The 24,037-nt window shown below is 36.0% G+C and overlaps 1 protein-coding gene and 1 long non-coding RNA gene across 14 annotated transcripts in view; one reads left to right on the forward strand and one right to left on the reverse strand.

The window, feature by feature from the left end:
• The window catches only part of Mef2 (myocyte enhancer factor 2), a 185,045-nt gene that overhangs the window by 101,926 nt on the left and 59,082 nt on the right, over window positions 1–24,037 (reverse strand). For 11 of the 13 annotated variants that reach the window (XM_070108600.1, XM_070108587.1, XM_070108590.1 and 8 more), the window contains one exon: window positions 2,746–3,075. The gene's annotated coding sequence lies outside the window, so the exon portion shown is untranslated. Of the gene's footprint in view, window positions 1–2,745; window positions 3,076–14,934; window positions 16,151–24,037 lie in introns of those variants that run through there. The other 2 variants (XM_070108591.1, XM_070108592.1) reach the window with 2 other exon arrangements.
• On the forward strand, window positions 16,144–18,558 carry LOC118683658 (uncharacterized). The gene is made up of 3 exons (XR_011396061.1): window positions 16,144–16,869; window positions 16,924–17,265; window positions 17,340–18,558. It is a non-coding gene; the product is annotated as an uncharacterized lncRNA (long non-coding RNA).

A 24,037-nucleotide genomic window follows, 5' to 3' on the forward strand; every position in this document is an offset into this window, starting at 1 on the left:
CTTACAGAGATTGGCAATTAGGACGTAAAATTTATCCCACTTGCACGCAAACCCTATTAAGATAGCGAGGAACGTTTTGGCTGTAAGGTTTTCTCATTTGACAAAATGTCGGAATGGCGGAATGCAGAGCATACCCGAACGATGATGAGTTGTTTAAATAGTGCTGAATTCACAACAAAATGACAATTCAATGAAATTTCCCATTTGGACTTGAGCATCTATTAGGAAGAACAGCATGCCCAGTTAGGCCGATTACTCAGGAAATCAGACTTAGCATGGGCAGAAGTAGCTATGTGTATAGCTTGAAATTAGAACCCGTAAGTCTTCAGTCCTTATATCTAGTCAAAGTCACGTCTAGTCTAGGTCAAATTCATAAATTATTTTATTTTTTTGGAATTTTTACAGATTCGATCTTAGAACCTCGTTCGATATCTTTATTTTGTGATTTCCGGAAATTACCCAAGTTCTCCGCCCAATTGCATTTCGTCTTCTGCGTCCGAGTTATTTGAAATCAGCATACTCTGCCGTCTTCAGCCAATGCATCCAGTCTTTATAACGCCTTGCTTATGAGTTCACCCTCGAGACTCCACATATCCCATTGCGAAATGCATTTGTTGCTTTGGAGACTTTTTTTCAGATCAAAGGCGCGTACAAAGTTAAGAAAGAAATGCGAAAACGAAATACAACTAACGAAAATAAGAAAAACAACAACAAAGTAAGGAAGAAATCACGCGTAAGTATGTTGGCGACAGCATGCCCCGTACAGCTGTCTGCAGTAACAAAAACAACACCCAGCGACTGCGACCCATACGTGAGTGCAGCCAACGTGCAACAGTAAGAAAAGCAACAACACAGCGACGCTAAAATGACATGTGTAAGTTGTTTGCATGTCGCTGCTGTTGTTGTTGTTCTGTAATGTGACTATTGTTGCAGTTGTTATTCGCCGCGTCGTCTGTTGATTTAACGCAGTTTGGCAGCACCTGTCACTCGAGTGTCGCCGATTTCGGTATTTATGCTTAATTGCAGCGAACGACCGAACGAGCGCAGGCAGCCGGTAACCCAAGGGAGTACTCACACGCACACAAACATTTGTATATGCGAGTACTTGACCATTAGTGCAAGGGGTGCAGGGGGGTGCGCTGGCAAATTGTAGGATCTTCTGATCAGCCATTCAGTGGCTTAACGGCACTTTGGCAGCCGAAGCAAGGCGCTGCTGGCACTTGAGTTCCTCGATTGAATGCGAATACTTGCCGGGAGAAGACACATGCACATATTAATTCTGTGTAGATGCAAAGATTCTTGGGTACTTGCATCGCTTAAATCTCGTGTCTGGCGGATGGAGGCAGTTGCCAGTTGGCCACGCAACCAGCGAACATTTTTCATGCACACATCGAACATACTTAACGGCACTACTGTCGATGGGTTGTTGAAATGCCACCGCCCGAGTGCGGTATGTACGGGTACCGATCGAGGTTAGCTACGAAGTACAATGGGCTGAAATGGAAATTCCATTGAAGAAATGTAAATTATTATGAGAAATACATACCTATGTTCGTTCACTTCTAAAATCCAACATTTCTTTCGGACAAACTCAAAACTAATATGGACTTGTCAATTTCCCAGTTTAAACAAGTAAGTATCGAAGGTCAACAAACAATTACTAATTTCTGCGGGAGATAGTTGTGAGAAGCCCGCAGTTGGTAGGAGTCTGACTTATAAAGTTTAAGGGTTTGCCGTGATCTGCAGTATCCGATCTCCTAACTATGCTACTGCGAATCAAAAAAGGAGCTCTTTGTTGAGACATTCTTCTAAAACAAATTTTAATGCTATAGAGCTACGTAGCCAAGTTTGAAACTCTTCAACTCTTTCGAAAGCTCTTACCAGCACACTATGGGTCACTATAGTTTAGAAGTAATCACAGAATTTGTTGTTAAAACTCCGAGTTGGTTTGTATCGATTTGGAACAAACTATTGGGAGAAGCCCTAGATAACACGTCTATTGTTTAGTGGACGCTGACAATTCCGAACGTTTTCTCTTTTTGGGCCCTAAAGATGTATTTTTGGGCTAAGTATCTTGCAACAGACCTTGCGATTTTGTTAAGGAACCCACAATGTTTATATGTATCACCTTACAGTAAGTTTGAAAGGATGACGATGCAAAAAAGATCGAGGCTTTTGATTTCAAGATAAGAGAATACAATTTTACAAGTATATAAATCCGGTTAAGTAGTTTTTGCCCACTGTATATACAGAAAGTCAACTTCAATTGTGGCACATTTCTATACTACATATGTACATACATACATACATATATACTTTGTAGAAGGGAAATTTCGTGACAATGGTGCGGTCCATCTACAAAAACAACTAATCAAGCAGAGGACAGACAGGAAATGGGCGGACGTTAATTAAAAAATATACACACAAGTGCATAATCGAAGCAAATCTATACAAACATTAAGAATAATTTTTATAGGAACATGCTATAAATTTTGTAAAGCGAACTCACTCAAAAACAACAAAAATATTTTTAAAAAACATATATATATGCATATAACAATTCATAAAAAGAATAATAAATATGGTAGAAATAATTATAAATTTTTCTTATGGTAAAATACTTTTCTTAAATTCATAGCAAAAATACATTTTTTTCGAAATTTTTTTATGATTTTTTAAATAAATAATTTCAGTAATTATGATCTTAAAAGTAATGAGTAAAATCCGAACATTTTTCAAACTCACCACACTTTATCTGCTTAAAAATAGTAAGTCGTAGTATTCCTTTATTTATTTTAATTTCCTTTTAATATCTATGTACAGCCACAGGAGGTTACAAAATTATTATCTTTTTTTTATTATCTTCACTATCGTCAGTGTTGCTTTTGTGGCTTTTGAACCCTAAATTTATGGCAACAATTTAAATAATCCCGTTTGAGAGTTTTTGCTCTCAATTGTGGTGAACTAGCGAATGACTAAAACGTTGTCTGTAAAAGCAACTCTGTATATGGCAATCAATGTACGCGACGCCGGCGACGTGTCTTCCACATCAGGTGCTTGTGTCGTGCGAAAAAACTGAAAGTACAAAAAAATTATATTCAACATGATACTTAAAATAATAAAATATTAAAAATTATATAATATTTTTGATTATAATTTAGGTTCAATACCAGAGATAGTGTGGTGTATAGAATTTGTTTCATCAATATATTAAAAATTAAATGTGCAAGCATGTGGCAACCCTTCTCAAAAATATTTCAAAAAGAAGTCATTCTAGAACTTTACTCCTCTTTGAGACTTTTTAAATTTGATACCTATAAACTATTACTCATTTATCTTATCATTTTTACTGGATTAATTTGAAAAAAAAAGTTTCAACCGCATACTTTTTTAACCCTCTCAGTTGATACCTATGCTTAAGCTTCTTGAAGTCCATGTTGTTGTTTAAGTAGTGAAATATTTTGAAGCTTAGCTAAGAAAACGGAAGAGGACTCCGAAACATTCAACTCTTGTTCGAGAAATGTGTTATACTTGTACGAGTTCTCTTCGTTGGGGGATCGAGCTCACGGGAATATAATAGTGTTCTACGTATACCGAAAGAAAAATTTAGATATATATACAAGTATATGATCTCCTTCACGCTTATTATTTTTAATAATGAAATTGGACAAGTTGAAGAACCTCAAAATCGAATCTAATCTTTGCATATAGAATTACCCACTTCAGGTTCCTTATAAGCTTTCAAAGGCTTTGATTTCACACTGAAGTTTCTTTGCTGAAAATTGGAATTTTTGAGAGGCGGCTTTGAAGGAAAAGAACCCTTAAACATAAGCTTCGATATCACTGCTAAGCGATCTCAATATCGTCCGGTGCTAACAGAACCTCTTTCTCAGGTATTTGAGTAAAAAAAAGTCCGAGCAAAACATTACTACACATGCATTCCGCACACCTACTGCGTGAGCCACCGCTACATGAGCCGAAGGAATGCATTCACCCACTGCTGGCAACTTTACGCCTCATTGCATTTATATGTAATGCCGCGCCAGCACACCACCTACTGGCATGGCATCCAAGACAACACCCACGCCAACGAATCGGCACACACACGCACATACCGTGTTGTGGACTCATCTTGAGCATCGTCCCCCGTCATAATTCTTGCCACATACTGACACTTTTGTTGGACGGCAAATTACATGCTTCACGCACACACTGACATCGACTGACTGAGAGTGTGATGGACCCCAGACGGCCAAAAGAACCACCGAGTTACTCATGACAGCGACGCAGCGACTATACAGATTAAAGCTGCGCGGGAGGTGGAGGAATTTTTTTATATGAATATGTAGCGAGTGCGTTGCGTGGTGCAGAGCTGGATTGTATGGCTAGTGTGCTATGTGCCCGGAGTTGCCATGGTTTTGATATCCAGTAGCAACCTCCCACACCGACAAAGATCTGCGAGGCACCGAGATTGTTGGTAGCACTTAATTGTAGGTGCATATGAAAGCATACATACACACATACATATGCGTATATACCTTGTCTGCAACTGTAGTTTGTTTTCCAGCTACGAAGTGAGGGTGTCGGCGCGCCCCCTTGTCCGCCCTGTACGTCCCGGTTGTAGTACAAAAGTAAAAGTTTCAGTTTGTTTTGACTTTTTTCACTCTTCTTCCACACGCTTTGGCAACATTTCCGCTACTATTGTGCTTGTGTGTGTGTCACAGCCACAACAACTAAGGCACCACCAATAACACCAGCTAGATGATTATGGCCGACAGTTGTCGTCAATAAATTTCACTTAATTTCTTGTCATCTTCTATGGGTCTTTGGTTAAGACCGCTTCGCAAACGTTTTTTATTTTTTATTTTTATTGTTGTTTCTGACTTTTTTGTTTGTTTTGTTGGTGCCTAGGTGCCGTGTCTCTTCGCCCCCGTACAACATACAACAAATTTGGCTGTCAGTGGACGCCTACGTGAAGTCGGCCACTCAAAGCAGCATTAATTTTCCAAGGTATATAGTATATAGTATGTATGTATGTTGATATATGTAAATATTTATATACATGTATAAACTAATACATATATATGGTAAAAAAATTTGTAAGTATGTGTTAGCCCATTAAAGCGCGTACATGCACGATTTCTCATCAAGTTTACGAGCTTGTTGTTGTGCATACTGGTCTTTGTTATGCCCTCGACACAGCTATGCCATGGACCGTATTTACCTTAATGAATTACATACATACACATTTTCGCATTGTTCTTTTCAGTTTTCCCTTCATCTACTGTTCCTCATAATTGAACGCATACATTATCTGACAGTTTTGACGTTTGCCGTCCCGAAAAATGAGACTTTGTCAGGCAAGGAAATAAAATGCAAATGGCGAGCATTCGAGTCGCGGAAAAACTCAGTGCCCCCGCCAGCTACTGCCTTGATTGAATGTATTGTCTCTGATCACCTTTAGACTTCCGATCTCAAGAGCAAATCGTTATTAAAAACCGTTTCCTTTAAGAAGTTTTCGTGTTCTGAGATCACGAAACAACAAAACAGCTCAATCCACTGAACTCAGGCGGGCTTAGATCAAATAAAAGTTACTATCTTCACTATCCTCTTCAGGAAAAATGCGTTAAGCTCGATTGTGAAATCAAGAGTGGAACGGAAATAAAGGTAAAGAAAAAAATAGATCTATATTTATAATAGGTATTTCGTGAATTTGAATAGGAAACGCTGTGCCATTTGTTATACTTATACTACAATAAAATGAGTTCTCAAAGATGAATTTTGAAGTAAAAGCGATCACTAGTTGCCAAAGTATTAATGAACTATTGAATACAACACCTCTGAAGTCCGTTACGTCTTAGTTTGATTTTACGTCAGCCTATCAAAACAAAAAGAGAAATGGATCAACCTTATATCTTGAGAGTGCGCTTCTTGGTGAGTTTGTTAATAAGCGGTTAATACCAAGGAGTCGGCTTATATAGAGATCTGACATTCATCAACAAATATCCTCTCTCTGAAACCCACGCAACTTTGCATGGAAGCAGATTTATCTAGACTTTAAAGAATGAGTATTAAGTTTCCTATAATTGTCAAATATTCGAACGCTAAGCCAGTAACAGTAGTAGTTAAATGGAATTAAAGATCGGTTCGCGATGATAGATACATATGACTTTATCAAAACAACAACGATGTGTTCAGAATGATACCTCAAACAAGAAGGTCAAGCCCTGAGTCTTTTATCTTATTCGAATATTTAAGACCTACACCATCGTCTTGGCGAAGAGTCGGTAATTTTAAATAAAAAGGACCCGAGGTAAACACAAAATCCTAGGCATCACTGGAATTTACCGATTTCAAAGCATCATGGCTGTGAATCAACGAAATCGCACTTAGGTCGTGTAGGTCGTTTAAAAAACTTAATGTGAATCGCGAGATATACAAAGTGCAGCTGGTATTCATTAAACCTTAAAAAATCTACCCAAGCAGAACATAGGTTAAGGTTATGATAGATTTTGAACATTCTGATTATATGCACCACGAGTCTACAGAAATAAATTAATTGCTCATCTAAGGGTACATGAATCATAAGGCTCAGGAATCCTTTGACAAATTTTATATCATATTATACTTGCAATCCTAAGACAGATGTTTGAGAATAAAACTTTTAGTCTCTCCATTGAGACGTATATAACAGATTTTTACGGGTTTCTGTCATTCCAGCTATCGAAAGTATGGTGCAGAAATAATTCCTGAAATGAAGTTAAAAGTAAGTATTTTAAGGGGAAATACGTCCCAATACATGTGAACCCTCGTGGTGCCCTATTAGTCTCTATGATCTCAAAGCGATTTAAATGAATATCAGTCCAATGATTGTTATTTTAATACACCCTTACATATAGACATGTTTTAGGCAAGTTTTGCTTGAAACACATCGGAGTTTCTTATTGGTTTTCTTACAACAGACTCTAGAGAGAACAGATCCAAGCAACGACTTTACTCATGCCAACAACACATACAACCGTTAGAGATCACTTCAGTATCCTTAATGTTCTTCAAAAATTATAGACCTGCGAATTAATCCAGCTTAACCTTTTTATCCAATGAAATTAATTAAAAGCAGTTTCGTCGGCGACCTGTTTACTTCGTGACACGCCTTGTACATGTAATATACATATGTATGTATAGTAATGTTTTATGTAAGTACATATGCTATATATATGTGTCGGCCAGATTTGCGAATTTATTTACTTTTTCAATATTTATTTCATGTTTTCTGTTGCTTCATACCATTTTTTACTTTTGACTTATTTACCGTTTTAATTATTGTTGTAAAACGAAAGAAAAAAGTTTTGAAAAATTCGTTTTCTGCACGAATCAACCCTGTGCTGGCACGAGGCCAAACCAAAGACAACCAACGGCAGCAACACTGATGCAAAACAATACCAACAACAATAAATGTGGTAGAAAAGAAGCAACAAGCGAGAGAAATGTGAAAAGAGAAAGAAAAATAACAAAAACATACATGTAGTGGCAGTGTGGCACAGCAGCCGCAAGCCCGAGACGAGCGAAACAATTCTACGGTTAACGGCAAATATGTATGTATGCATTTGCGATTTGTTCACCAGTAGACTAGGCACGCACACACACACAGAAATTCAAAATGTCAACGTTCTACATTTTTGCGCGGTTCGTCTCCCATCGCCATTTTGACTTTAGCGATTCACGCCGTTGCGTTTTTTTCTCTTATGGCGTTCTGGCTTATCTCAGCCGGCACAGTTTGGTCGACTGCTGTTTTCACGTTTGGAAAAAGGGCATTTTTCAAAACAAACTTTTTAAATCAAAAAAAAAATATTCGAAAACGACTGTTGTTTCCACAATTCGAAAGAGGATATAAAAAATTTCAAATTTCAAAAAAAAAAATGTATTTGAAAAATTCTAAAAAAAAAACTTAAATTTCAAAACTAATGGATTCTGTAGAAAATATACAGCATAACTTGAAATATGTAATCGGGCTCGAATATGTATGTCATGACATGTGTCCGTCGCGCACATTATGCACTCAACCGCTGAAAATTTTTCTAATGCGATAGCTAGCTGTCTGCCTGGTTGGCTTGTCTGGTGCAGCTTAGTGTAGGCGCGCAAGCACACACATACTGACAGGATTATTTGAAAATCTCTAGTTTTTCAACATTCTTTGTTCGCATTGTTGCACTCTTCAGCCTCATTGTTGTACCATATTCTCTTCATCTGCTACACCGGCCGTTTAAGACACATTAGTTCACACCCTCGTCCCAAGTCACAAACTCCCATAAAACTCGCTCATCCGTTTAATGTGCCTGTCTGTGTCGTGCATGTGTATGTACCTATGTTTACTTGGTTGGGCGATGCGACGTCGTGGGCCCAAGCCGTCGAGTACCGGATATCCTTTTAAAACATGCACGTTTGGTGTTGTTGCTTTTTGTTTTTACTGTTTGTTCCTAGTATTTACATTAACTAGAATATTTGTTTTGACGGCCGAGCAACTTGAGCTGTTGGTGGAGCGAGGCTTAAGAAGTCATATATTCAGCTGGTAATACATACTCGTACACTTGTGTATAATGCTTTAGGTTTTAATTTGCAATATTTACTTCTGAAGGTTTCCGTATGCTCGTATTTTTAAAAGGCACACACGGAAGCAACATGTGTTCATATAAGTAAGTGGTACGGTTACACAGTGATTTTCCTAAATTTCTCATAACATCAAAAAGTCTTGTTTACAGATATTTAGTATGAACCATTTTGGGTCGCCTCAAAGCGAACAAATCCTCGAAAAAATCGTATCCAAAAAATATTCAACGACCAAAAAACCTTTTTCCTCCATTGATCAACGTTGGCAAGACTGAGTTTAAAACATCTCGACAGTCATACATTTGGCAAACCAAGAAAGATAGCCGACACTGCTATTAGCAGTCACAAGCTCTTTGTCGAATAATGAGAGTATTTATGACCATTATTTGGGAGTTTTAGATACCACAACGGACCGACGTTCTGGGCTGTCCAAGTGAGATCTCTGGATTTAGTCTGTTAAAGCCTGATATGACTGATAAAGAATTTTTACAGATTTAGTTATAATCGAACTATTAGGTCGGTGCTGTATATTTTAACCTAATATAATCTAAAAAAAAAACAACCGTATAACCAAATGCGTTGAACTCCTGACTAAAAGAGACACCATATAAAATTATAACATTCAAGTGTTCAGTCCAAAATTTCCTCGTATGCAAATAATTGATTGATCTTGTTGCTATGACATTTGTGCGGTAGAATAGTGGATTTTTTGCTCAGGCAACGATGAAGAAATTCTCTTTGGTAAAATTATAAAAGTACTTCGCAGCCGACGTACAAATACAAGCAATTTATTTACTCACTCTCATTTAGTGTATTTACTTGATTTCTATTAAAAGAGTTCATTCTTCTGGACAACGTGTCACATCTATTAAGAATCAAAAGCTCGATCTGTAATGTTGTCTGTTGGAGCCTTGCTATTGTTGCTACTGTGCCAAATCCACTGTTTGCTTGCCTTGTCCATCGGCATCTCGGTCGCGATAACTGAATACTTTTCGTAAATACCTAAGGGATCTTTTTATTGTATTTATTTTAGATAACGTATTCGTATTGTATAAAGGTCTCTGTTAGATTAACAGCTCCAAAGCTCAAATAGTCTTGTGAGATCCTCATATCGGTACTAAAACATTTGTATTTAGGCTGTTATAGAATAAAGATAAAAATTAATAAGCACCTAAGATGTTTGATGTGTAAAAACTTGGATTCTGGAAAGACCCAGGCAAAATAATCCGTACGAGGTCGAATTTACTGGATACCGATGCGTATTGCTCTTTTCGGGCAAAAGCTTATTTAAGATGTCATAACAGAAATACACACTTATTTTGAAATACTAGAGCAAAATTACTACTTTTACTAGAGCAAGTCATTACAGCACGAACTGAACTGTAAGAACAAGTATAAAAATAAAATATTGTCTCGGAAAAAACAATTTCATTTTGAACTCACAAGCTGTTCGTGTCTCAAATAGTTTCTTATTTATAATAAATATTGACAAATACATTTAAATTATATACATATGGTATGTGCTTCTAGACACCCACATCAAAGTGATAATTGCTTTGCCTTTCTTATTTTTTCTGTTGCATTTTATTTTCGCTAAGTTTACATTCACACTTGCATACATACTTACACAAATGCGTATCTTGACAATCGTAATGTTAAATAAATCAAATGTCCTGGTGCTTTCACCTTATTAACGTGTCCTAAAATAGCTATTTTTGACAGACCAGCTCATTCCGACTATCAATCATTCATTCAAACAGTCAATCAAGTTGAAACAGCTACTTCATTACCTAAGGGCATTTTGGATGTTTACAGGCAACCGATGTAGTATATATATAATATTATATATATTAGAGTAGATCAAAAGCTCATAGGCTTGTAGGAAATTTACTGCTTTACAAAAATGGTATCGCTGTTTTTTTTGTCTGTGCCTATCAATGCCTATTGTTTGACCTAATCGAAAAATTATACAGAGCATTTTTGGAGAACAGAAAATTTCCCGATTATAAGCTTTACAATTTAAAATGATTAATTTTTATTGAGTATTGACGCACCCTAATGTATGTACCATATATTTAAATATACACATAGCTCTTATACGACTAGCCAGAGGCTTCATATCATTGGCGTAAAATAAATATTTTATTGTCTCTTTTGGAACATGAGGGGAATTTGTGACTTATCCAGCGAGTTTTTGTATTTTAAAAGAATATCAAAATATTAAAAAAAAACTTTTCGGCAAATTCTGAATAGTTTAAAAAAAAATATGTATACTAGAATTTTGAAATATTTTTTGTAAATATTTTATTGTATTATTATTTTAAATTTAAATTATTAATATATTTTTATTAAAAAAGTTTTTTGGAATGCTTTTTTATTTCAATTATAAATATAATATCTTTAGTTTTTAAAATCTTATAAAATGTTTAAACTATATTATATTTTTAAAATTGAAAACTCCTATTTGAAATTGTTTATTTACACTTTTAAATTCCATTTGATTCTTTCACTTACAGAAAACTTTACTTTGCACAAACCGTGCCCTCAATTTTATTTTACGCCCAAAAACTGTCGAAATCGGACTATAACTTTTCATGGAGCCAGACACCAAATATGTGGACCCTAGTCATATGTCTGATTTTTTACTGAATATATCGGTCAATCTGTGAATTCTAGTATTCGTAGTTGGGAAGAATATTTTTATCATGACAGCATGCCCTTGTGCCGAAAATGGGTAAAATCGGATCATTTCTTGCCTTAACCCCCATATAAATACAATAATGTAAATATTTTCGAGCTCCCGGTTGACTTTATACCGCATCTGTCGGTCAATATGTAAAAATATTAAAGAAATTCAAAAAGAATTTCTTTCTAATAACAGGGTATTCACTTACATAAAATGGATGAAATCTGTAAAACTTCCCCTAATCCCCATATACCTAATACATATATACTGATTTTCCAACATCCGCTTGACTTTATACCTTATATATTGGTCAATCTGTGAGGGTTCTTAATGAAATTTAGAGATTCTCTGTTTTTGGCAATTAATGTCGTAATAACAAAACTAGATACAATGGGGTCAAACTGTACCCACTATATACCTTTTATAAGAAAATTTATAAGAATTTTATTCTCATTGTAATAATTGAATGAATAATAATTAAAATCAGAGTGATATCGGTCAATCACTATCAGTTTTAGATTAAATATTTCGTAATAAAAACTGGATGTATGTAGGACTGAAGAGACTACGTGACCTTCAGTATAAGCAAATATATTACAAAAACGAAAAAAAACGTTAACTTCGGTTACACCGAATCTATCATACCCTTCACAAATACAAAATATTTCTTACAAGAATATGATTTTGATCGGTCAGTTTGTAGTCCAGCTATACAAGTATGCTATAGTGATCCGATCTGCACTAGTTTGTACATATACAGACGGACATAGCTAAATCGACCCAGTTCCTTGCTGTTCAGTTATATATATTTTTTATAGGGTCTCCGACGTTTCCTTCTAGGTGTTACAAACTTAGTGGCAAACTTAATATACGCTGTTCAAGGTATAATGAGAGCAAGCCTATGACAATTTCACTTCAAGTAGGAGTATCTTGTTTCCATCTGTAACCGAAAGTCAATCTTCGTTACTCGTTTAATCTTTCGATTCTTTAAAAAAAAAAATTTCGAAAAAATTTTCATATTTTGTTGTTTCCATCCAAAGGGATTTCGATGATATTGATGAATTCTTGGCATTACTGTGCCACCACACTACGTGTGTTACTACTCATCCCATGATTCAGCGCTGCTCGGATAATGAAGCGAGGACACAGTGAACACCGAGCAGCAGCCGCCAAGGCAATAACGATTCACTTACTCAGCCCCCTCCGCTGTCGATGTTTGAGTCATATCTGCTGCAATCGAAATTTTTTGGCAACTAACCAGCAAAATAAGGGAGGGGGGCAAGCGAGGCGGGAGGTCGCGGACCCGGCGAAGAAGTAACCAGCAGCCGAGGCAGCAGTAACGGATTATGTGATTATTAGCCGTCGTATTTCTAATTACTCCAAACGATTCGTACTGAGTTGCTGAGACGAAAGCAACCACACCAACAACAATTACCGAGCAGGTGTATTAATGTATGCGCGTGTAAAATTTGTGTAAGTGTGTGTGTGTGAAGACACTTCGATTGGCTATTGTATTTTGCATAAAATCCAATTATGTAACAATCAAAAGCCAACAGACCAAAAACAATTAAATTTGATTTGCCGTCCATCGTTCGGCGCCCACACGTGCTCAGGATGTCCGTCTCAAGGTGAATTTATAAACTTATTTTTCTTAACGACACGAATGAAAATATTTACATTCGCAACGAATTGCTATGAAACGACGAAATCCAATAACACACAAGTAATTGTCGTAGAAACATTCCGGAGCTCGTGAGGTGGCATTCGTACATATGTCCATACATCAAGTGTCGTATTTTTCGCAGTATTGAATACTCATACTAAGCTCCCAGGAACGTACACCCTAACACTCAATTCAGCCAAATTATTTGGTGTTTGGGTGTTTGGCTGCTTATATACAAAATCTCAAGCATTTAAGAGAAGTTGTCAGACGGAGTTCGAGACTTGGATGTAAGCTTTTTAAGGCGATAATACCGAAAATGCGAAATGTATCAGCAAGTTGACTCCAACTCGAACTTCTCTGTTGTTTTTTGTAAAATTAGAAATATCCCATGATAGAACGATCGTAAATAGGGAAAATTTTCAGCCTCCACCAGCTAGAAGACGGTTATGTATTTTGTTTTAATTCTGTTAAATTCTCTACTTATGGGTTTCATAAGGAGTATATATTTTTCTAAAAAATTTCTTTTCTGTAAGTATCTTACTTTATACCTGCTTTCTCGGTTTTATGAAAGAATAGCTCCATTTTATTTTCACGTAGCATCTGGCTATTTTTCTGGTGCTGACAACACTATAACATTTCTTCTCGTTATGCCGAAGGCTTGTGATAGAGTCTAGGAGCCGCAGTTTCGCACTCCGCCAAATCTAGAGCCCAGTTCTCTGTATGAAGCTGATGTTGTAGACTTTGAAAATTTTTTCAGTGATTCGAAGTTTTGTGGTGGTTTCTGTGCAATTGAGTGCGTAGAGCGAGCTACAGATTTACTCTTTGTATAATAATAACCCAGTTCTTTGTAACTCACGTAGTAAGTTCAAACCTGCTTGATTTGCAATATCATTTAGATTCAACTTGTGAAAGTGACAGAGAGAGAGTCTCCTTTTCGTCGCCTTGAGAAAATTTGGGAAATTCAACAATCTCGTGAGCAGCAAATTAAAGTTGGGAACTCTTTCAACCTTACGTTTTAAAAAAAAAAATGTATGTTAACGACTTTTTCGAAACATTTCGTCAGCTAAATTATCTCTGCACTATTTTTTTTTTAATTTACGCGAGGTTGATAGGCGAATCTAACGAGTAGACTTAAATCTTCCGACTTTAGTTGCTCGATTACTTTACAAGGTCTGAAAATATTTGATCTCGAATTCATATCTTGAAAATACTTCCACATAGCCAAGAAACTACGAACCGAAGTGGCTTGGTAAGGTGTGGTAATTTAACTTGCAGTAAACACCTCACAGCCTACTAGTTCTTATTAGAAACACGGAATTCCAACTGACTGACAAGCAAATGGTACGTAAAAACTCGAATTTCATGAGATCGATCATAACAGAGATCGCACTTGGATGGCTTAGAATGCCGGTCCGTTGTGGTACCTAGCACTCTTATATAATAGATCATAAGACTCTTACAAAACGACAAAGTGCTTTGAGCCTATTGTTGAGATGGCAAATGTCAAATTCGGCTAAGTATACTGATTCTCCAAGACTGCCGAGATGTTTCAACCTCAGTCTTAGAAAGACGAGACAATAGAGTAGAAAGTGTTGGGATGTTTCCACCTCACCCTTCTCGATACAACTTTGACACCCTGCGTCCGACAAGAATTTTAGCCCCACCGCATGAATGCCTATTGGACAACGTCTATCAAGAACTCCTATGATTACAACAAGATGAACTTAAGGGCATGTAGTTCACATGATGATCTGTGCTCTACTCTAGGCCAAAAGGTTCTTACAGTCGCACGAAGCGGGCCGTCAACTAGCGCCAATGTAAATCCAACTCGATCCCATCATGAGATGCACTATTACTAAAACACGGAGCTTGAAACTCTAGTTACACGATTTTCGAAGAATGCTATTTATTAAGGAAAGGCATATATGTATGTATGTATATATAAATATGTATATGTTGCTTCTAATAACACACTTACATACATTTTAAGCATATACGTTCTGTTCACAGAGGCTTGATGACTGGTGAAATCCATAATTATTCTTTTAGATATTTTTAACAGTAATTCCAATTTATTATTCTTGCTTTTTAATTTTTGAAAAAATTTTCATAAAATATCGAAACCGATTGAGCGTACAAATAGCGCCATCTATATACACAATATGAGAACATATTTTCAAATCAACACAATTACAGCGCCATCTATTGCCAAGCAATTGCAGTTCCTTTAATCGCACTGATCGTGCCAATTGCGTTTTATAGAACAGCAGATGGCGCACGTGACGGCCAAATTTTAATTGTTTTTTTATTTGATGGGGAATTTGTGCTTATTTTGGGAAATTTTATTTTTGAATTTTCACTTAGCGAGCGTCATACGTCGCGCTCTCACGCTCACTCGTTTACTGCACTCGTCAACGCGCACTTAAATTTATTTTCCAATTTTGCTCGCACCCACACATTAACACTTTTTGACACTTTTCGCCGTGTCGGCACTACGTGATTTCGCACACTAATTTGATTATTTGTTGATGCGCTCAGCGAAGCCAAAAAAGAAGTATTTCGTTTGAAAAACGGCGTTAGTTGCTTGAAAACTTTCATTGATAAGAGACTTGCAACTTTCTTAGGTAAACCCGCCGTGTGATAACATGAAAATCAGTTGGCAATGCTCTCGCATCAGCATTTCGCGCACGAATACACAGAACCGGATGACGACGGAAACACATGTCCTTCGTTGGTATTTTTAAAATTTACATAAATAAACAAACAGATTTTTGAAATTTCTTTTTTCTTACCGCTCAGTGATGATCAACGTCGATCACACCCAAATTCAGAGATCAGAATATATAGTTATATATTTGTGAACTCAATAATATTTTTGCGATTATTTTATGCTTTCTACGATCTTGACACTCAAAACGCACTCACTACTCGCTCTTACACAAACGTGGAACGCTGCGCGGCAAACGGGACAACCATAATGGCGATGACGGTTCATCCCTCCATCGATCCATCCAACCATGCATGATATTCAGCGGTTATTTTTATGAAATCATGCAGTATTATTGAAAAGGCATTGTTTCGAAAACATTTCTCCACCGAACACTGAGCAGGGAAAATGGCACATCGTCGGAAATCAAGTGAAAAATTATAAATAAACCGTTTTTTCGAATAAGCTATTTTAAAAAAAGCCAACACACTCGCGCGCTCACGATCTGCGCCAACACACCGCGTACCGCCAGTCGATTGAACGCGTCGTGCCGCTGTCTTTCAATGCTACGACTGTTGCCACAGAGTGTTGCCTGACGCCTGTGTTCACTATTGGTGCTTGTGGTGTTGTGACCGATCCTCATCTGGCTGATCCTCCTACAGCTGCGGGAGCTGTTGCTGCTATTGCTACAAAGTCCGTTTCTGCATTTATTGCTACTGCTGCTTCTTCTTCGGCATCTTTTAATTCTTCCTCTTCGTCTTCTATTTATTGCCGTGCTATACTCGTATTTATTGTTGCCAGCAAGCAGCTAACAACAACAATAAAGCGGTGTCCGTTTATTGTGATCGCTTAGCAGCCATTTCGTTTTTAATTTTAGAGGTAACCCCAAAATAAATACCAACCAGATCATGTCTAAGATCACCTTTATATAGACACTTGTACTAACTAGCCAATATCTTTGAATACGAAATAACAGCATGTCTATTTTCTTCTAATTATATCGCTGGCGGTGAGGAGAAACGGCCAATGTATACAAAATTATGAACCACAAAGTTGTTGTAAAAATACGCTCTTCGCCTGCAGTATAAAATAAGACATATAGTTGAAAGGAAACGAAAGCGCGTATAATGAAGGCTTTATTGAAGATGTAAAGTTCCAAACCTCGATTCTTAGATAGACACAAGCTGGAGAGAGAAATTCTTACAAGTAAGTATGAAACTCTCACGTCCATTAGTACTAAACTCTAAACTTCCTTTACAGACAAATCCGCGGTGATCAAAATTTCGAATATTCTGCTCAAGTGATCGATGGTCACACGATTACTTCTGATCCTTACCGACCTATAGCACTATTTAAATAATTGCGCATTTCAGATCAAAGATTCAGCGGCTTTTTCCTGGAAGCTTAATATTCATTATTGGACGCTGTCTAAATAACAAAATGACATTACAAAAATCGAACGGTAATACTTCTCCTAGAAACAACGCACCCAAGTTAAGTGTCAAGGTGATTTGCTTAATATAAGGCCTTCATATTCCCTCCATTACTATCTCTCTATCTACACAGAACAGAAGATGTCAGATGCTCGGAGTCACTAAATGGGTAAAGGACACTCTGTGCCAAAACATTCCTTTGCTATTTATTACATTATACTTTATATTCTTATCCTTTCCTAGAGGTTGTGGACTCCGGCCATCACCAACACTCATTTTGAATCTTTAGTATTTCTCTGAATAGTCGAAAAATTTTTCATAAGCAGATCTTTAAAGTTCAGATTCGGAGAACTCAATATTGATATCCGACATCTGTTGATAACTTCAGATTTTGTCGCTTTCCTCCTGAGACCAAAACCCAAGAAAGAATCAATGCAGAGGTCTTCTTCGGGTATACTACGATAGTTTTATAAGAAATTAAATTTATTTTGAGTTATCGTAAGGCGAAATATACTTCACAAGTAAGTCAAGGCAAAGGAGATGTCGTATATTGTATGACACTTCAGTTTTAAATACCTAATAATTTTTCTTCTTAGAACCCAAAGAAGTGGTTCGATATAATAATCATTTGAATCTTTATTTAAATAAATCCATGCTTAGAGGGAAGCTGCTCTGGGAAGCTTTAACATATAGAAGAGATGAAAAACATTCCAACTGCAAAAAATAATATCAAGCGCTTAGCTGAGATCAAGTATTCTATACCAGAAAAAAATTTAAAAGTCACCTATCACTTTTCTTACTACTACTACTACTATTACTTAATTTTTTTTTTTTTACTTTGAAGAAGAATTCTTAGCTTTGATTTTCACAGCTGATATCATGCCAACGGTCATTTTATATCGAGTTGTAAGAATTTAGCTCAACACAAGTTTAGACTTCCATATATTCCTCCACAATTTATAATTTTAGCAGATTTAGACTGAATTTTTTTCTCCGACATTCCCGTTATAATAACAGCAATAATTACAGAAATAGCATACACATCCCCCAACAACATATGGCCGACTGTTGTATGATATTGTATTGTAAATATGTTTAGTATTTATATTGGAACAGCGCTGAGTTATATTTAGGACGCGTATTGAAAACACAATGGCAGAAACTGCTCGTAGCACTGAATTAATTTTACGAAAAAATAATAAATTGCGACGACACAATAAAATCGATCACTTTTGCGATTATTATTACTTATTATTATATTTATTATGTAATATAATGTAAAATGCCAATATTTTTAAAATATTGCCAATTAATATTACACAAAAACTCAAAATCGCGATCCACCGATCGCCACCCACCCACCACAAAAGCGCACTTCTGTTCTGCACGATCGCGCTAAACTCTACGCTTCGTTGATTTCGAATCTAACCGACCGAAAGCCGACAGGCATCATACACACACGAATATGATTTATGCGCTTCCTGCGATTCCGCTGGCTGATCGTGTCGGACGCACGGTCGCACGGCCACTCTGGCACTCAGTGCAGGCAACAAAAATTGCCGATGCCGTTTTCGCCGGCAGCACTTGTATACGCAATGCCGTTATACGAGTATGCTCAAAATAAATTGGTAAATATAGTACAATATTTATAAATTGAGAAAGCAATGAAGTCTGGCATTGCATGTTTGGGGTGGCGATAGCAAAGGAACAATGAAAAGAAATTTTATGCCAAAGTTTGTTTGTGTGTAGCGTCGAAAGACTCGTAGAAGACACTAGCTGAAGGTAGCTCAGGGATCGTATTGGGAAGGGTAAGAAAGGAGCAAAAATGACGAAATGTTTATAAATATGTTGCGTATTTCAAAATTTGCATACTTTTTCATTATCCACACTTTTTAGATCCCCGAAATATCAGCTCTAGATCGGTTAAAATCAGAGTCAATTCCGGTTATCGAGGGAATTGCAATAAAAATAGTTCGTGAGGGCGGTTAAATAACCATTGATTAGAAGTACTGCTCGGCTTCCTTGGTTCTATTGCAAAATTAATGATATTACTTAATTTTGTAAATGACCTTCAAAGTCATTTCTGACGACGCTCTGAAGGTGTGAGTCGAAGATGATCAGAGTCGAATAGAGGCCTAAAGGCTTATCAAAACTGAATCTGCAAACAACAGTGCGAGAATATTGTATATCAACTTGGTCTCTCCGCACAAGTTGTCCAGAAAAATAAAGGATGGGCTTGGTTAAAGACTTTCTATTACTTTGGATATAGTGAAGCTAGTTAAATTTTGGCGGCCATGCGTAACTTTTAAACGTCTCAAGCCGTATTTTTAATGACACCAGCGACATCATGCTACTGCAAAGCTATCTGACCCTGCTATAGTTCCCATGAAATCAATATTTTCGTATATGCTTCGGTATTCAAGATAATGAAAAAACCTAAAAAGAGCAGACTATCGACATATATATCTAGAATAGCAGCCCCAAAAGTTCCTTAGCCCGAAAGTCTAAACACGCGATAGGACAGACTTAACAGATGATAGTCTCAACAACTGCCGACCTGAAATCTGCCTTCAACTCGAGTAAAAGTTTTAAAAGTGCAGTCACAAGTTCAATGGATATTTCAAAGAGACTGTGCTGGTTTCTGCGCGGGAAACTAATGCATTTCTCTGCTATTCGACATTTCAAATGGTTTAAAATAGGCAGAAAAACCAGGCATCAGAATACTAAGTTTAACAATCCAAAAATTCCTTTCCCAAGTGTATAAGCCCTGCAAAACTTAGAGAAACTTGGGCTCGGCTTACTGTGGCTAACAATTTAATATAACACTCTCCTTGTGGTTCATCGAAATCAATCTTAGTATCAGAAAATTCAAATGGTATTGATTGACTCTAGTTGGGAGGATCTCAGAGTATCCCAAAACGTTCAAATCGTTAAAGATTGACATTTTATTTGCGGAAAATCGCACACCTTAGACCAAAAAGAGCAAGACAAGTTAAAACAATTTGTGTTCAGCTCTTACAACATCAAATAAATAAATATAATATTTTTGTTTTATTATTCGCACTTTCTCCATTTTGATATTAATAGAGATCCACGGCATTCGTTACCTCAGTGTACACCCGCACATGCAGGATTTTGATAATAAACAGATTTCTTTTTGGCTAGCTGATGCTTTGCTCAGCAAAATTATAAATAACTCCTAAGTGAATTCCGCATGAACCGCAAGAACAAGAAGAACACCACAATAATCGGAAGAAGAAGAAGCATCCGCAGCAGTAGTCGAAGAATTTAAAAAGTAAAGTGAAATAAAGCGACTCATATTGATGTTTCCAATGTGCTAAAATTAAATTGTTCGAATAAATAAAAACGCACACGCGGTGGGAAGATGCTGGTAATAATGGCGACGATCGGCGGAGGTTTGAGGTGTAATGGTAATTTCGTGCGATTCTATAGCAACGCATATTAATAAATATACTATATATGTGTTTGAATCGAAGATACCCTGTAGGAAATGATTCCATGAAAAATTTATTTATAAATGTAACGATAAATGAGTAGTGCTAGAGGTAAAAGCCGATTAAAATTCACACCAAGGCATTATTTAAATCAACAGAAATGGAAGTGATTGATTTAACCTTAGCAAAAAGGGAGTTTGAATATATGTATATTTCTGATAAGCAATATTTTAAGTTTCTGCAGGGGAACTTTGAAACTTTCCAAACCGTTCAAATGTCATATTTTTGAAATAATGCCGATCTTTGCTAAGACCAGGAAGAATTCGAATAAGGACACTAAAACTCTAAGGGAAAGCTAAGGTATATAATACGAATGGAGCTGAAAGTAAATCAAATATTTACAATCTTTCGAATATTTTTTTTACAAAATTCCAGATCTGAACTCTGTTAGACAGACCTAGTCTTCATTTATAAAGCACAATCAAATATAAGATTTATTTTTTTAATCTAAATGTGCTGTTGAACTTGCTACGCTAGATTCAAAAGCTCAAGCGAACGGAAGGCAATATGCGATTAGATGTCCATAAACTATGGGACGCAGATAGTCAACCATGCGCCATCGGAACACACTCGAAATAACTTTTAAAACTTTAAAAGTCTTGATAAAAATATAGACCGTATCAAACCATTACAAAGAACAACATATCTAAGTTCCTTTCCTCTCGTAGTGCCAACTATTCTGAGATGGTCTAGTAAACAAGTATTTCTATATTGGAGTAGAAAGTGTATTAGGTACCTTGTTTACCGAAAAGTATTAAATTTTTAGGTCAGGATTTGATTTCAGTAAGAAATAATTTACTATATGGATTATTGTAAAGGAATGTTAGATTGACGAAATCAAGATGTCTTAGATGATTAAGAAGTATTGCTGTTAGGGCGGAAATTTTAATTGAAATTTCAATTATTTTCGGAGTTACAGCTCATTTTATGAAACGGTGTGCATTATATCTCAAGTTCTACTAAATCGATTTACTTGCAATTTTATACAGAGCTTCTTTATATTGTATATTATACTAACGGATTTTTGAAAAAAAAAAAAAATCATTTTATATATTTAAAAAATTCCGAAGAGCAAAAAATGCAGGCATTGGCTTACAATTAATATAAAATGTTGCATATATTTAGGATTTAGGTAAATATAAATAACAAATTCGATATAAAATGCATTTATTTATTGCATTTGACATCTTACAACTTACTGTCTGCAGGCAAAATTCTCTTCATAACACTAAACCCTTCAGTATTTACTTAATTTTTTCAGCCGATTTTATCACTTGAGCAGCGAAGCCTTCGTAATCAATTGATAAGAGTTCATCATGTGTCGTTCTCTAACGGTACGAAGTACCCGCTTTGAGTCATAAATTCGAATAAATACAATAAAAAATCCAGATGCGTCTGGAAGAAGAAGAAAAGCGAGTAATTCATTGAAGAAATCGACAGAAAGCTTCGTTTCTTAAGATAACGGATAGAAAGTAAAGAATCAACAGGATGATGAACTGCAAGTGACTCCACAGACACACGCAAACAATTTGGCGTAGCTGTCCAAAGATTTGGGGTAAGAGACGTGCAGACACAGCATGTGAGCGAGTGACCTGCGGATGAAGTGCTCTGAAGGAAGGGGACGACGAAGACTTCGGTGAAATTGGCAGGCATATTGAATTACCTACAACAGCCGGCACGTTGCCTGGGCACGTGACACAATACAAATAAAACGTAAATGCAGCAGGATAATGAACAAATACATTAATATTCAGGTAAATAAATGCAAAGATACGGACTAGGCTATATTAACCACTGTGGTTTATTATTATTGCTGTAGAAGAGAATTTTTCTTATAAAAAATGATAATTGTTTCCGAGATTTAGTTTTGATAAATATATTCTATAGTTTAAAGTTGCCATATCGGTAAAGAGCTAAACGACAAAAAATATCGTTCTATACAGGATTTCAAGCAAGGCATAATAGATGTAACAGCTGTCAAATTAAATTCGGAAATTTAATTTGGGTAGAGTTGCCATCCTTAAATAAAATAATATTATTTATTTACGGGCATTATTAAAAAAATTGAAGTAAAAGGTGTTTGTGATCTATATGTGCTAAACAAAAAGCACTGTGGATACAATTTATGATAATGGTAATAGATGGTAGCCCTATCTGAAAAAATTATAACCAAAGAAAACTTTCCTAAAGAAACTGGAGCAAACTTAGGAACAGAATAACACTAAGAGTCTAATTACATCGCTAAAATCAAATAACAGAAATATTACTACAGTAGGGATGTCACAGTTATGAAAACTACAGTAACAACTACTAAGAATTAATCTAAACTGTTCAATTATACACGATTTAGAAAGAGACAGAATTCCATTCATAACAAGCACATCCTCAGCTTATTATCGAAAATAGAGAATAGTCGTCAGTCTTTTAAAGAACTACTTATTTATTACGAATTTTATGCGGTTTGCAAATTTGATCGGTTTAGCTCAAATATCCCATGGAACAGTGCCGCTTATAGACCCAGTAAGATTTTAGTTATAGTATTGGGGAACACCTTCAATAAAAAAGGCTAAGTGGCCTATGAAGCAATAAGGTTATTATGCTCTTAAAAGGTTAGGGGTGGTCAGAATTTTCAAAAAAAAAAGTTTGCAGTTTTTGAAAAATATAATATTCTCTGAAAATTTGTTGTGAATCCGACAAATACTTTTCAAGTTATGCAATAAATAGCAAACGGCTCTCGCGGTCTCTGCAACGTTCGTGTAAAACTTCAAATGCGTTTTTCTCAAAATATGTTTTCTTAACTGCTAACCACTGTAGCTCAAAAACCGCTCTGTAGATTTCAATAAAATTTATACAGTTTTTCTTTTTTTTGAAAACATAAAAACCAGTGCCTGATCGAAATTTTTTTTTTTTAATTTCGATTTTTTTATAAACTATTAACTGTTGGTTTTTTCCGAAAATCTGGAAAAAATTTTCCTGAAGCCATTACTTTTAAAATTATCATTTTTTTAAAATTTTGGTCCAATCACGGCAAAAAGAAATTTCAAATTGTCATTTTTTCATGTGTCTGGCTACAGCTAACAACTTTAGAGTCAGAATAAAGAGGAAATCGATCACACACTAGAAATGTGGATGAAAGAGATGTCGCTCTTCTAGCGACCGTTAGAACTTTATGTAATCAAAGCTTAGGCAGAATCGATGTAATACTCTAAATGAGACCTGCATATATCCATATATATAGAGAGAGAGAAACACGATTTCTCACACATTCAGATTTTTAGTTATAATTTTTCATAATGTAAAAGCTCAAAACTAAAATCCAACTATTAAAAATAGTTTACCTATTTATAAATAATTGTGTTCGACTGTGATTTTGAGTTATTTTAGGAATATTTCTAATATATTCAAGTTCATTTTTAATTACTACAG

This window comes from Bactrocera oleae, chromosome 4, assembly GCF_042242935.1.
Source record: "Bactrocera oleae isolate idBacOlea1 chromosome 4, idBacOlea1, whole genome shotgun sequence".
Lineage (NCBI taxonomy): Eukaryota > Metazoa > Arthropoda > Insecta > Diptera > Tephritidae > Bactrocera > Bactrocera oleae.